Here is a 14,604-nt window from a genome sequence, read left to right on the forward strand (position 1 = left end):
GCTTGTATCTAAAAGGACTCACAACGAGTTTAGTAGATACATTTTAATGGTGCGCGTTTCAAACTTCCTGCAGTACCCTCATGAGAAATTGTGTCCAAGTGCCTCTTCACCACGTCCATCTGATAAAAATAGCTGAAAATAGCTTGTTATCTCTATTCTACAGTGAGTGTAACATGAAAACAATGATTGTGTTTTTGCTGCAGGCCAGAACAGTGTAAACAGTGGAGGCTCCGAATGAATGTAAGTGAATTCATGAAGTGATGACAAATATGTTACTCTGTGACAGTATCATTTCTCCTTCAAATGTGACGATAGCAAAATAAGCCATGCAGTGTTTTTATTATTATTATTATTATTATTATTATTATTATTATTATTATTATTATTATTATTATTATATTTTCTGGCAGTGTTTGCCCATAAGAGCTTATAGGAGCTGTGTGACTGGTAACAGAAGATCCATGTGTACATCCATCTGACTAACTGGTTCTACTTTGGAGGCAGAAGAAGAGCTCCGTGTTTGTCTTTAAAATATATTTTATTAGTGTAAACTCATTTAGAGACCATTTACCATTTAAAAAGGGTAATTTATGCAATTTAGGATACTATGTTCTAGTAACCTTTTTGGGCATATGTTGCATTGTGGGTGAATCCAAAAAATGAACAGAAATGTGCGGCCTCAGGGAGATGGCACCTTCGACTGGCTAAAAGCCCTCTGGATGGGTTTGTGTAAGCCGATTATCCCCCACTCAGAGATAATCACGTAACATTTTATTTTGGATGACCATAAATTAACCGCTAATTATGGGCTTGTACAAAAGGCTTGTAGATTCAGGATTTTTTCCACAATATGCACTCTGTTTTTTTATTGGGTTTGTTTTTTTGCGACAGCAGGGATTTGCGAGTGTCTTTTCCTCAAGCTTTGCCCCAGAGGTAATGTCATGCACATTGCTGACATATTATATTTATGAAACAGGTTAGACGGTCTTGTATGGGTCATTTAGACTGCGCTACTCTGCTGCTTTGGAAACGTTTCACAAATTCCTCACCACAGCTGTCATACCTTGTCCTGATCTGACCTTGATAGCAGATTAAATGCGTGGCTGAAATGGATGTCTGATATTGACAGCAGCTAATGCAGGCATGAATATTTCTTTGCAAAATTTCAATTCAAATCAAATGAAAGGTCACTGAATTCATTCAGTCTTATCTCATGTGCATTGGTGGTGTGCTGGCGAGGCCTGCAGGGACAAATACCTGTGCATGGTTATTGAACAGCTTCACCAGTTGCAGGTACAGCTGGCAGAAAAGAGGGACACGGTGCATCCAGAAAGTATTCAGATGGCGCTTCACTCTTTTCACATTTTTATGTTGCAACCTTATTTTAAATTGTATTAAATTAATTGTCTACCTAAAAATTTTACAGTTATTACAATGTGGAACATTTCTTTAGAGTGTTTTGAAAACGTATTAAAAATATAAAACCAAGAAATCACATTTACTTAAGTATCGGCAACTATTAGGTGGATCAGCAAAGTATTAATCAAAATCCTAATTCTTAAGTAAACAGGATTTCTCGGTTATGTGTCCCCGGTATTCCCTTGACCAAGAACTCATTCATCACCTTTGTCTCTACAATAAACCTTTTAAAATCTTATAGTTCTCCTGGGAACTTTTGTGTGAGTCCAACACAACAAAACCATGACTCCTCCACCTTTAACCCTGATTTTAAACCAGAGATTTAGCCATGTTCATGTTCTGTGGGGATGCGAATATGAATCTAAAAATAGCTATTAAAACCTGTTTTGTCCTCCATCAAACAAATCTGTTGTTGTTAAAAAAATAGCCTCGATCAGATGTACACCTTAGATCAGCGTACATGAGACATCTTCTAAACAACTATTATCCACGCTCACATTTAAATTCTGACTAAATCTTTTCAGGAATTATGGGCTACACACTTGTAGCCACAGATTCTAGTTAAAATGCTGCCATTGAGTTTCAAGCTGTTCATTCCCTGGAAGGGGAACCCTGGGCTTAATGAGGAGAACAAGGTCAGGAAGCGGCAAATGACCCCTCAGGTGTCGGTACAAGTGATGCTGCATTAGCCTGGAAATTAACCACTCAAAGCTTAAACCTGCGTCTGGCATTTCGTTTAAATGTTGTAGATTCCTGAGCGACGTTGAAAGCTCCAGGTGAAACGATCCAGAATTGCAACAATAGCTTTTGTCTTCATTCTTGCTTTAATGAAAGTAATAATAGAAAAACTCTGCTCCACTCACGAGATGTCATTAGCGTAACTCATTAGGCTTTTACAGAGTTTCAATCAGCATAACAAGGATAAAAATGAAAGCGCTTGTTTTGCACGTAATCCCTCGTTCAGAAAGCCTCTCTGCTGTTCAGCTTCCAACATCTTTTTTTAAACGAAACTCCTCAAGTGCAGGTGCTTATTAATAACATCTGTGGGACGTTACAGCATCTTTTCATAAATACATCTTTGCACCCCGTTCTGCTGCAACACAAAAGTCTCAAGCCTCGCTGCAAAAGTGGTCACACTTGAATAGACCGATGGGCCATCCTGCCAATCACGAGTCCTCTCTCTGTGGTGATGAATTGGTTCCACTCCACGTTCCCACATCATCACTTGGAAGGGAGGAGAAACTGTCTTCATCAATATTCATTTGCTTCTTTTCCTCATCTGCTGTCATATGTTCATTCATATTCATCACTGGCTGCACAAAGCAGATCAGCGAGCTTTGTGTCCATTCCTGCAGATCATCATCCGAGATAATGAGCTGACTGTCACTGTTTATACGCCGCGTTATGTTAGAGTGAGCTCTAAAGAGAAACCGAGCAGAATAAGAGGCAATTACCACATCCTGATACTGTACTGCTGGTAATGATCTCCAGATGACGGCAGTACACCGTTAGATACAGGGACAGATTAGTCTCAAGAAAGCTGATATGGTTTATTCTCAGTAAATCCAGAAACAAACGACAAAAAAAAAAAAAAAAAAAAGCTGAGATGAACTTCAGAGAAAGTTCAAAGACGACAGTTTGATGAAACAGCCAGAAATTATAGGTCGTAGAATGAGATACGCAAGATCAGACAGCGGAGAAGGAGCCAGGCCATTTCCAATTTTATAAACATGATATAAATTATAAGCTTGTATTACTCTACTATCCTACAGTGATGGTAGTGCTCTGGCTTTTTGTCCAGAGCTCGTTTGTACATAATTGGGTGATAGATTATTATTATTATCACCTGTCTGAACCCAACAGGTGACACAGCAGGACATAGGACAAAGCAATGGCACGCATAAATATCTTAGCTGCATCAAGTTAGAGACAATGACTAACAGGGTTAAAATGAATAAGGTTTAGTTTAATAACTTTAGTCATAATCTTAGCATGCTTCTTAATTTGGATTCAGGGTCATCTGGATTATTCTTCACTGAACCGCTCAAATTTAATGAGATTAGATTGAGATTATATGTGAATAGTGATTTTTAAACCTCGCCACATATTATCAGTTATATTGAAGTCTGGACTTTGACCAGATCCGTCTATGTTTTGATCAAAGCTGTTCCACTGTAGGTCTGAATGTCAGTTTTCTACCGAGTATAGTTTTCTGTATCTAGACTAAAAATATCAGTTTCAGAATGCGTCAAAGTTTGTGCTTGTAACATGACAAAAATGTGGAAAACAGGTGTGAATATTTTTTCCCGAGGCACCGTAGCAGCAAGATTTGTGCAAGGAGAAGGATAAACCAAGAAACGGATCGCTCAAACTAATGAAGCAGTTCTGCAGCTGAGGACAAATGACCTGCTGTGACACAGCCAGAGTGTGATAGAGAGGTGTTGCAGGATGGTTAGTCCTTGAAGCATTTAACATCCATTGCAGGACAGCAAATAGATAGTTAGAAAACTCAACAGCAAGAACAAGGACGGATATGGATTGTTCAACCCCTCTGCACCCCGCTGAGCCGGCCGTGGCGCATAAACAGCCTTTGGAAAGTGGAAGGACTCATTATCCAACCTGTCCACATCTGAGAAGATAAAAGGCAATTTAAGGAGCCTTGACTTCGGGTCGATTCCTTTCTGTTGCTGTTTTTGAAGCTGCTAACTCATTCTTTGATATGAATAATTGAGTAAATGTGAGCACTGAAATTTCATATGGAAACCACAAAGACCTTCAGCAAACACAATAACAAATACACACAGTACATTCAAGCCAAAGCAGATTTACAAAGATAAGATCAATTCAAATTAAGCTGAAATTAACTCGTGGTGTTTTGTGTTCGGAGGGCTGATCAATGACGGACCGCTGCTGTGAAGCAAACCAAAATCTCTCCTGCCTCGGCTGGAGGACGGGCTTTTAAGTTGAAAGACCCAGCAGCCCTCATAAACCTGAGACAGACCCTCTGACGCAGCGTCCAATCACCTGAGAATACATCAATAAAGTAAACACATCATAAGTTATCTTGTGGGTGTAGTGATGATGGCTCCCATCAGTAATTTGGGTCTGACTCATCCAGATGCTCTATTTCTGTATTCCTCAGAGCACCAGGGTGGACGCGCTCTGCAACACCGTTCATCATTTCTCTAAGACAATGATTCAATTCTGAGTTTTTATTAACATCTTCTCACAAAGAACATCTTTAGCTCTTTCATTTCCCGAAGCAAGTCTGTGAATTTATTTTTTTTGCTTCTCTTTTGTTTAATTTCCCCTGACCTCTGATAATTTCTTCTCTGTGAGTGGTTGCTTAACAATACGAAGATGACAGAGACATAACGGCAGCATAACGTTTTATGGCAGAGGGGAAAATGAAAGAGGCTGGTATCGAACTGTAAAACCCAGTAGGCAATTATAGTGGTGTGTGTGCGTGCGTGTGTGTGTGTGTGTGTGTGTGTGTGTGTGTGTGTGTGTGTGTGTGTGTGTGTGTGTGTGTGTGTGTGTGTGTGTGTGTGTGTAAAAATTTGGACTCTCAGAAATCAGACTTTTTGCAGATATTTGAAACTCTAACCAAGACTTTTGCATAAGGCCTTCCTCGTGACACTAGACGAGGCTACAGCAATCTTTACCCCCCAGCTGTTCCTGGGATTTTCAAATCATTTGATCCAATATTTATGATCCTGAGAACATTTTGAATTTCGGGATGCTTCCCACTATGGTATTTCATCAAATGAATGATTCAGTATGTTTATGAGATGGTCTATAAATAAGTAATATACTTGTATTTATTTTGAATATAGGATTATACTCTTTGAATGAATCCAAGTTTTTGTTTTTCTCCTTAGAATATTGCAGTGCATGTTGGTAGCCATGACGACAAATCGACCGCAGGCAGAAAGATATATTTATACAATTTTTAAGTGCGTTTGAGCAGCTTCTCCCATAGAGTTTGAAAAAATAATCTGCTACTCTTAACACATTTCTTAAAGTGACACGAGAAACCTTCCAGCTCCAAAGCAGTTCTTTGACAATATTCTACAAAGGATTGAAGATTCAGTTGGCTTTGTTTTTTGTTTTATCTCCTCACACGTCCAGCAGGACTGTGCAGTGGTAGAACTGCTGAGATCTCATTCTGGCTTCCTCCCACGGTCCAAAAACATTACTGTGAGGTTAAGTGGTGTCTCTAAATTGTCCTTAGGTGTGAGTGTGTGTGCGTGGTTGCTTTTTCTTGTGTGTCTCTGTGTTGGTCTGTGATAGACTGGGGTCTTGTCCCAGGTGTACTATACCTCTTACCCAGGCAGACGCCTGCTCTCCTGCAACCCCACTCTGACAACCCAAAGTACATGATGGATATGTGACACCTGCAGAAGAAGAAGTCCCTCAAGCTTCATCAAGCTTACTTTATATACTATTATGAAATTGTTTGGAACCGATCAGTCCAAACGTAGTGCAACTATTTAGCCCACTTACTTCAAGCTGAGTGGGAGGGAGCTGATGGACAGAAGTTGGAAGTTGGTTCAGGAAAAATGTACGCATTCTTCAGACCCAAAGTAAGACACTTCTTATTAAATCCGACCCTTGTAGTTCTGGTTCTTGGAAAAAAAAAACAACCTAAAGGTGTAGTTTCCTTTGAATCTCTTTTTTTCCTTCCTCCAAACTTTAGTCAACCAAAATACACATGAAATGTTTGCGCTGACATTTCTGGTTCAGGTTAGCTAGTTAACGTTTTGTTTTTGTCTCTTGCTCAATTAAGCTTTAGAATATACGTGTGCGCGTGTGTGTGTGTGTGTGTGCGTGCGTGCGTGTGTGTAATTCTCAGCGGCCTCGGCACCTGCCTGATAAACCACAAAGGATGCAACTTGATCTGCTGAGAAGTGTTTTTATTATGTTCGTCTTTGAATTTATCGCTCTCGCGAAAGCACATACTTCGCCTCAAGGAGAGTGTGTTTACATCAGTGGGGGGTTTCTTGTGGAAAGAGCGGATGCGTTGTTCCTATTGTTTCTCTGCGATAACACAAAGACGTTTCAGGCTCTCTCCTCAACGCCTCCCTTTCCCGTAGACGGGCCCGCAACTGCTGTAATCAGCAGAAAATCAGTTTTTTAATGCGCGCAGCCCCAGAGCCCTATGTCTTTCTGACGGTTAGTGGAAACAGATATAGAACTGTGCAGAGACATTAGGGAAAAGATGACTCATTGTGTTTTAGTGCAGCTTTCTTTGTCTGAACACACTGCAAAGTTTATGAAAAAAAAAAATAACGACACTTTTTTTTCGAAGAGCAAGATAAACTCTAATGACTCATAAACTTGACCATATCCCTTCAGCTTAAGTCTTTACATAATAAGCTTTATAATCCGGCAGCCAGGCCTTGATATTTCAGAGAATTAAGAAAATCCTCAGGAGAAAGAGCTCTTTCCTTACTTCGCCCCCATTTCTTAACTTGCATCCTTTCTTGAGGAAACTGCCAACTTGTGATTTTTTTCCAAATACAGACTTAAAACTTTTAATTTATGGGGAGTTTTACAGTGTAAAACTTTGTTGTGAGTCTTTAAATTTAATAGAATTCAAGTGTTTACAATTCAGCTCATGCTTTGCTTACACACACACAGCTTTACGAAGACTCTTAGCGCATGCTGCAGAGCAAACGTTTCTCAGTGTTCAGAAAAGTTGCTAAGGCAAGTAAAAATGCATTCTCTTTCCCATCAACATTTACTGTCATCGTTTAGAAAGACGCAAACTTCCTGCAAATAAGTAAAATAAACTGATTACGTTGAAGGGAGTTTAGTATCATGCTAGAAGTATTTGTATTTTACACCCGTGCAGATTTTTTCATATTTCTGCTTTTTGTCAGGCTTCATGTGATCAAACACAGACTGTCCTGATTAAATACAAATAGCAGTTTTCAAAGGATGGTCTCATTTATTAAAACAGAAATGCTGTTGAAAAATACCAGGCCTTGCGTTTTAGGGCTGGTTGTTCTCCCACAATGAATCTTTTATTTCACTGTGGATGAAAATCGGCCCTATCTATTTTTTTTTTTTGCACAATTGTTTTTGATTTTGGTCCTATTCAATTTTAAGCTTGAAGGGACTTTTTTCAACATCAGGTTAAAGATTTAAGACCTGACGTTAAATAGGCTGCTTCCTTTGAGCTGTTCAGAGGTGGACTTGCTAGTTTCATGATCAGCGGCTGTTTGGGTTTTGGTTTTCGTTCGTGTTTATTTCAGCTCTCTTCATGTTTTCCGTGTGAGTTTGTCCTCCTTCTTTAATCTCCCTTCACTCTCTCTGCCGCAGCAGTTCTACATTCTCTCTTATTAAGCTCACCTGGTTTCAATGTCATTCTCCACACACATTTCCACAAATCACCCTTTGATAACCACAGCATGTTGTCCAGTGTGAGTTTACAGTAAAATATTCATTTTTAAAGGGTCTTTTAGCAATAAACGTGGACGGCGCCGTAAATGTAAACGTTCCCTTTTCTCGACTTTACTTGAAAATCTGTTCTCATCGAGTGATGACAGGTGTGAAGCTGGTTTTTACAAACTGTAAGAGGAAAAATAATTTTAAAAAGCGTGCACACACCAAGCCTGATTGTTGTTTGAAGACTTGTAACTTCCAAGATAAAATAGTTGTTTGAGAAAACGGTGTGACTGTTTTTAATTCAAGGGCATTCCAGCGGGGTGTTGAGTTCTGCCGGGGGGGCTTCTACAGTAGCTGAAGGACAGCCTCTCTGCTCACTTTTCCCACCTTCGTGTTCCAAGCATTCAAGGACAAACAGAGCAGACGGGATAGTCGTCCGAGGCAAACAGCATGCAGAGTTTGAACATCTGCTGCAGGGAGGCTTCCGTGTAACACTGGGTTCACCTTCCCTTCCCTCTTGTTGTTTCCTGACTGATTTACTGGCAACAGGATGAGAGGCCCAGTCACGACAGCTCCTCCAATCCTGCTATGACATTTGGCATTGAGATAATGCATGCTTCAATCCCATTCTGATTTGATTTGAAGACATGTGAGCCTTGAATCCATTCTGACGACTGTTTGGCAAACAAACAATAAAGACAGAAGAACACAGAGACGATCGCAACTTCATCCTCCTCTCCGTTGACTTTGCAAGAAGGGAGCTAAACAGATGCTTGGATTCTTTTCACTTCTGTTAGAAAGTGTTATATTTTCTTCAGCAGTTCTCCAGTGTTAGTTTCTCTATGGATGTTTCTTTAATCCACACCTTTACATCCTTCCCAGGTCACATTCTTTCAACACAACCCTCCGTTGGATCTCACCTCATCTCTCTTCTTCTTCACCCCCTCACCCTCATCCTTTCCTCTGTTCTTTAGTCTCCTTCATCATCTCTATCCACTCCTCTTCGTTACAGCTTCGACCGGCGGGGCAAACTGAGTTGCCTCGGGAAAATCCATTTCCACAAAACTGAGTCACCTCCTCCCAAACCTCCATCAGCAAGTCTCCCCAGACGACTTGCTGAGTTTAATGCGTGACGTTTGAACAGGGTTGAAGCCGGGTCATTGTAGAAGCTTGACGCTGTCTTAATTCAAGCTAAGGTTCCCAAACAGGATAACATCTTCTGTGAGAATATGCTAGCAGCTGATGAACCCCACAAACAGAATCAGTGGCAAGTTTCGCTAGGTTTTATTTGCAAGGCAAATAAATTTGATTTTGAAGCTGGTGTCAGTGGGGCACCTCCAGTTTTCCCAGTTGGAATTCTGGCTTCAGTGGATCTTTTTGTGATTTTATTTTTTGTAGCTTTTCAGCATGAAACAACAAAGCCGAGTCCCATGAAAGCAAAAAAAAACAAAAAAAAAAAAAAAACAAGTGAATCCCACTTGACATCGCAAAACACGATGTCAAGTGGGATTTTGAGATTTTGCGAATGACATCGCAAAATCTCAAAAAAATGTTCCAGCTTGCATCAAGAGAGAACATTGGGAGAGTCTCCAACAGTAAGACATAACTTCTAACCTCACAAGTGGAAAATTATGATCTTCACCACCAAACACTTTTGAACTTCATATGTTTACTTTAGTTGTTTGTTTCCAGTTTTTTGAAATACATGAGATCTAAACAAAAAGGAACACGCACAAAAATTAAATATCATATGCGGCCTCTTTTGCCTGACTCAAAAGAGCAGAGCAGTAGAGCAACACAAAGAGCACAACTGTATCGGTGCTTTTCTACCCAGAGCAACACAGTAGCAGAAAGAAAACAATGCACAATTGATTTTACTCTAATTGCTGCACTTGTCTGTGTTTGTTTAGTTTTGCTCTCGTTAATGATCTCTGCACCTTTGCACGGCAAAAAAAAAAAAGGGATTATTGCAGTTTTGCAGAAATCCTCTGACGAGTTTCCGTTTTTTAAATATTTAATTGAGCAGTGAATAAATGATAATGTTGTACATCCAGAAGACGGACAGCCCCCACCCTGCTCCGCCGTCTCCCGGGAGACGACGCTCGGCGTCGGAACGCGTTCGACGAATATCCGGAAAGTCGTCGCCTCGGTGTGTCAGCCCCTCTGTAGGCTCGCTGCTAACATCATTCCTGCAAAACTAATTAACAATATAATACCATCACCCATAATCCCTTGAATGCACGACAAGCTGCCAGGAGGGTAGTGCGAATATATTAATATTTATAGATCCATTCAGAGCCGAACACGAAAGTGGACTAGATTAGCAAGTCTAATGCTTTGCGGTGGAAGGGGAATTGAGACTACATCCAAAACATCAGTCCAGTGCTGCCGTCAGAGGTAAGTCACAGACAGGGAGGCTCTATTTTATTGAACCTCTTACATACTGTCAACACAATAAATGAGACGTGAGGAACGAAGCTGCGTTCGAGAAATCATGTTCACGGCAACGGTTCAGCTCTGAAAGGCTCCCAACAACTTCTGGATTTATTCACCTCCATCTAAGATTTATGAAAAAAAAAAAAGTACTTCTCAGATAAATATAGGATTAAAGCTCTTGGTTTCCATTTGCTTGTTTTGATGTCAGAGCTCGCGTAATTGGAACGAATGTCAAGTCTCATCTGCAAAGTTGAAAGCAGCAAACTTTAGATCTTCAAACTTTGTTCTTTTCACTTCCCTGTGGTGGAATATTCTCAGAGATATATCAAAGACTGCTGGGGAGACGGAGCAATGGAGGGGCTGCTGGAAAATAGGACAACCAGCTCTGGATATACTCTTGGATGTTATTTTGTTTTGCTTTGTTTTTCTGCTGTTTATCTTTAAGTTTAATATGTAATGAAGCAAAATGCCAATGGATTCTCAGAGCAGAGCATAAACCAAAAAAACAAGATTAACTTGTGTTTCAGAGTCATCGATGATATGGCTAAGCTAAACTGCAGAAGGCACTGATATGCCTTCATATTGTCCTCTACAACTCAGGTCAGAAGTTTAAAAAGTCAGATTTAGATTAGAAAATCACACCAGACACCTTATATTGTTTCAAAAATCAAAAAATTGGATGCAAAAGAATTTTGGTGAACAATCTCCAAGGCCACAATTTTTCATACAAGCTTGAATACATGCATACATACCATCTTTTATTTGGCATAAAATGTTAATAAAAAGTGTGTTTATAGACGATTGTACTGGAAAAACACACTAAAACGTTTCAGCCATCTAGATGCTGAGTTAAAAGGGGGTTGAAAAAGTAGACTTGTATATGTCCTAGACTGTCCCACCAATGAGACAGGTTTGTTTGACCCAAAATGGACCCTGAGCATGATGCTGCCACCACCATGTTTGACAGGTGACATGGCGTTGTGTGTTTTGAAAGCCTCGCTTTTATTCCTCCTGGCGTATCTCTCGTCTTTGTCACCAAACATCTCATTCTCTGTCTTGTCTGACCTTTAAACTTTTCTCCAGAAGGGATTGGGTCTGTCCATGTGTAGGCGCAGGCTCTTCTTCGTTGGTACTGAGCGAGCACTTCGCTGTTGATGAGGAGGACACTGGTGTTCCAGCAACGATCGTTTTATCTGTGCTGGTTTCTGGATTGTTTTTAACACCCTAGGTGATTTTCTTTCCTTTGGGCTTAGTGTTCTTAGAGAACCAAACACACAAAAACTGGTTTTCTAAGGGTAAACCTTAATAGCATCCCTTTGGAATGGCACTGACTTCAAACCTACCGAAAATGTATGGACTTTGCTTAATAAAGGGGCAATGACTGGAAAGTGACTAAATGCCACAATAGGTCACAATCTACAGATTTGTTAAATATCCAACCAGAATTATACCAGAAGTTTGTTGTTGGCCAAACAAGGTATGTTGTTTCTCTGACTTTGACTTGATAAGAGTCATTTATCCAGAGATTGTATATATTGAAGCCTATATGTCTGATGTGGGCCCTATTTAGCTTGCAAAAAACATGCACCATAAATTCACATTTGTGCAAAATAAAACCAACAGTTCAGATGCATGAACTGTTCTAAGCATGTTTATCCTAACATGTTTAGAACATGTTAGGATAATCTAAGCACGTTTATCCTTGCAGGGTGGTCGGGGGGGGCTGCCACCATCTCCAGAGGTCACCGGGCGAGAGGTGGGCTACACCACGGACAGGTCGCCAGTCCATTTCAATTAAAAGATTAATTTTAATTTCACAGTTTATACGTCAGAGAAAAATGTTCCTTTCTCAGCTGAACTGATTTTCAGACTAACGGTGGAATTTTTTTGAGGGAGATTAGAGATGAAACATAATTAATTAACATTCTTTGTGCTCATTAGATCTTACTCAAAAATTGAGGGCTGCACACTCACATTTTATTGTCACACTAACTCACTCGTTCGGACGGTTAAACTGTGGCTGAGAATGCCTCGTCACAGACTGCGTTCAGACCAGCTTCTGCCTTCACTTTTCACCGGATAAGCCAGGCGGGGTCACACGATGATGTGCGCTGTGCTGCCGTTTCACCAATAATGAGCCACTTTGGCAAATCAGTTTTAAGTGCCTGTTTTTAATGAGGTTCACACACACATGAGCGGAGCGTTGCTACGAGCCCCCTCTCCGTCCTCGATCTGGGTCATGCTCCCGGTAGCTTGAGAAGGGCTCTCATGACTGAGTCTGCACCCACCATGTGCACTAGATAGCTACTGCATCAGCGAGATGAAAGCAGCAGAAATGAGGCTCCCCTGTTGTGAATTTTGTCTCTTTTTAAATGTTTCTGTAAACTGCAGGGACTGGCATCACTGAAAGGAACTGAGAACAATGCTGCGATGTGACGAATCCTGCAGAAATGTGCATCGTCTTTTCTCTTTGTAATGCTCGTGGTGAGAGCTGCTGCAGAGGCGGGGAGTATTTTTTATTTTTTTTCTCTATGGGAGACAAAAGTAAAGCCATTAAAATTAAAAATGAGCTCAACAACTTTGAAAGCATTGATGTGCTTCTTGCAAGGAGTACGGCACAAACAGGAAGGAGGAAGCATTGGGAGTGAGGAAAATACCTGATTACTTCCTCTTAATTACAGAGCTGAGTGGCTCAGGATAAAGTTGAGCTGTCATCGCTCCTCTCCTCTCCTCTCCTCTCCTCTCCTCTCCTCTCCTCTCCTCTCCTCTCCTCTCCTCTCCTCTCCTCTCCTCTCCTCTCCTCTCCTCTCCTCTCCTCTCCTCTCCTCTCCTCTCCTCTCCTCTCCTCTCCTCTCCTCTCCTCTCCTCTCCTCTCCTCTCCTCTCCTCTCTCGTCTCACGTATCTCATTATCGCGGTCAAATGCTATCACACCGTTTTCCCTCTAAATCGCTTTCCGTGTAACTGTTCTCACAAAGGAGTGGATCTCAGTCTAACCAGCAGCTGAAGGCCATAAGCAGGATCATCAAATCATCAGACTCTGAGGTGTTTGGACAGCATACAGTGTTCTTAATTACAAAATTATGTCTAAGCTTATTAATGCAGAACTTCCTTCTCTTAGCTGAAATACTTAATGTTTCCTCCTCCATTCAGTGTGAAGGGAACATGCTCTGCATAAGTAGAACTGTACTCCCTGCATGTGTTCATGATAGAGGACTTGGTTTGAATCACAAAACTGCTTATTTGATGACAGCCTGGCAGCAGCAAGAAAGCTCTGACAGATTATTCTGTTTTCCTGATAAATAAACATTTGCCTCCTGGTATTTCTTATTGTTTGCTTAGCCAGGGTTTTTAAATCATCTGGTTTTAACAGGTTGTAACCCACGATGTACGATAGTGCAACGACAATTTAGTCTGTGATACAAAACTATCAACCTACTGTATTTAACACTGGCGCTATGAACTAAGAAAAGTTAACTTATCTCTGGGATATTGCATGGAAAGCTTGATGGGGCCCCAGGGTAACTTAATCAACAGCTCTTGTGCATTATTTTTACCATGGCAAAATAACAAATTTTATCATAGCTTATCTCTATATTTGGACATTAATCATGTTTTTGAATTAATTAATTGAATGAATTAATATTATGTAAAAAAAACTGTAAGTTTATTCAATATAAATAGTCTTTATGAGGCATCACAGCTTACCAAATGCACCAACTGGAGGATTACAAACTGACTTTGCGTCATTAACTCGCAGTAAAATGTTAGGTTGTCTTATTAATGTTGCCATTTTTGAGGACCGTTAAATTCGGTTTTACAATGGACATTACGACGGTGACATCTTCACAATGTTGATTTCAAGATACTAAACATGTCTTGCTCGATCCCTGGCAACAGGCTAAAGTGTGAACTTGTTCCTACCACCAGGGTGCGACATCTCGACATCAGATTATTGATGCAGATTAATTTATGATAGTAATAATTAGTCCGTGTTCTCAAAATAAAATGTGAATGTGCAACGAAGAGACAACTTGTTCTGATCTGTTATGCTCCAAACAAGACAATCTTTTGTCCTTCCCATGTTTGTTTTTATTTTTCCTCTTTGGTAGTTTGGTTTCCTTTCTTGTGGAAAGACGTGACTTTTTTCCTGCCACCTGCTCCTCAACCCGCCTGGGGCAGATCACTCTACAGATAACTCAGTTAAACCAGCAGGGGGGCCGGGGGGTGCGTGGACTGGACAATTTTTAAAGGGGAGCTGAGGCTTTGAGGAGAACCCAACAATGTCGCTGATGCAAAATCAGGAGCCGTTCCGTTCAGCCAGGATGAATTTCATTGTGTCGTTATTTGAGAACTTT

This window comes from Poecilia reticulata, chromosome 5 (genome assembly GCF_904066995.2).
Source record: "Poecilia reticulata chromosome 5, P_reticulata-male-v2, whole genome shotgun sequence".
NCBI lineage: Eukaryota > Metazoa > Chordata > Actinopteri > Cyprinodontiformes > Poeciliidae > Poecilia > Poecilia reticulata.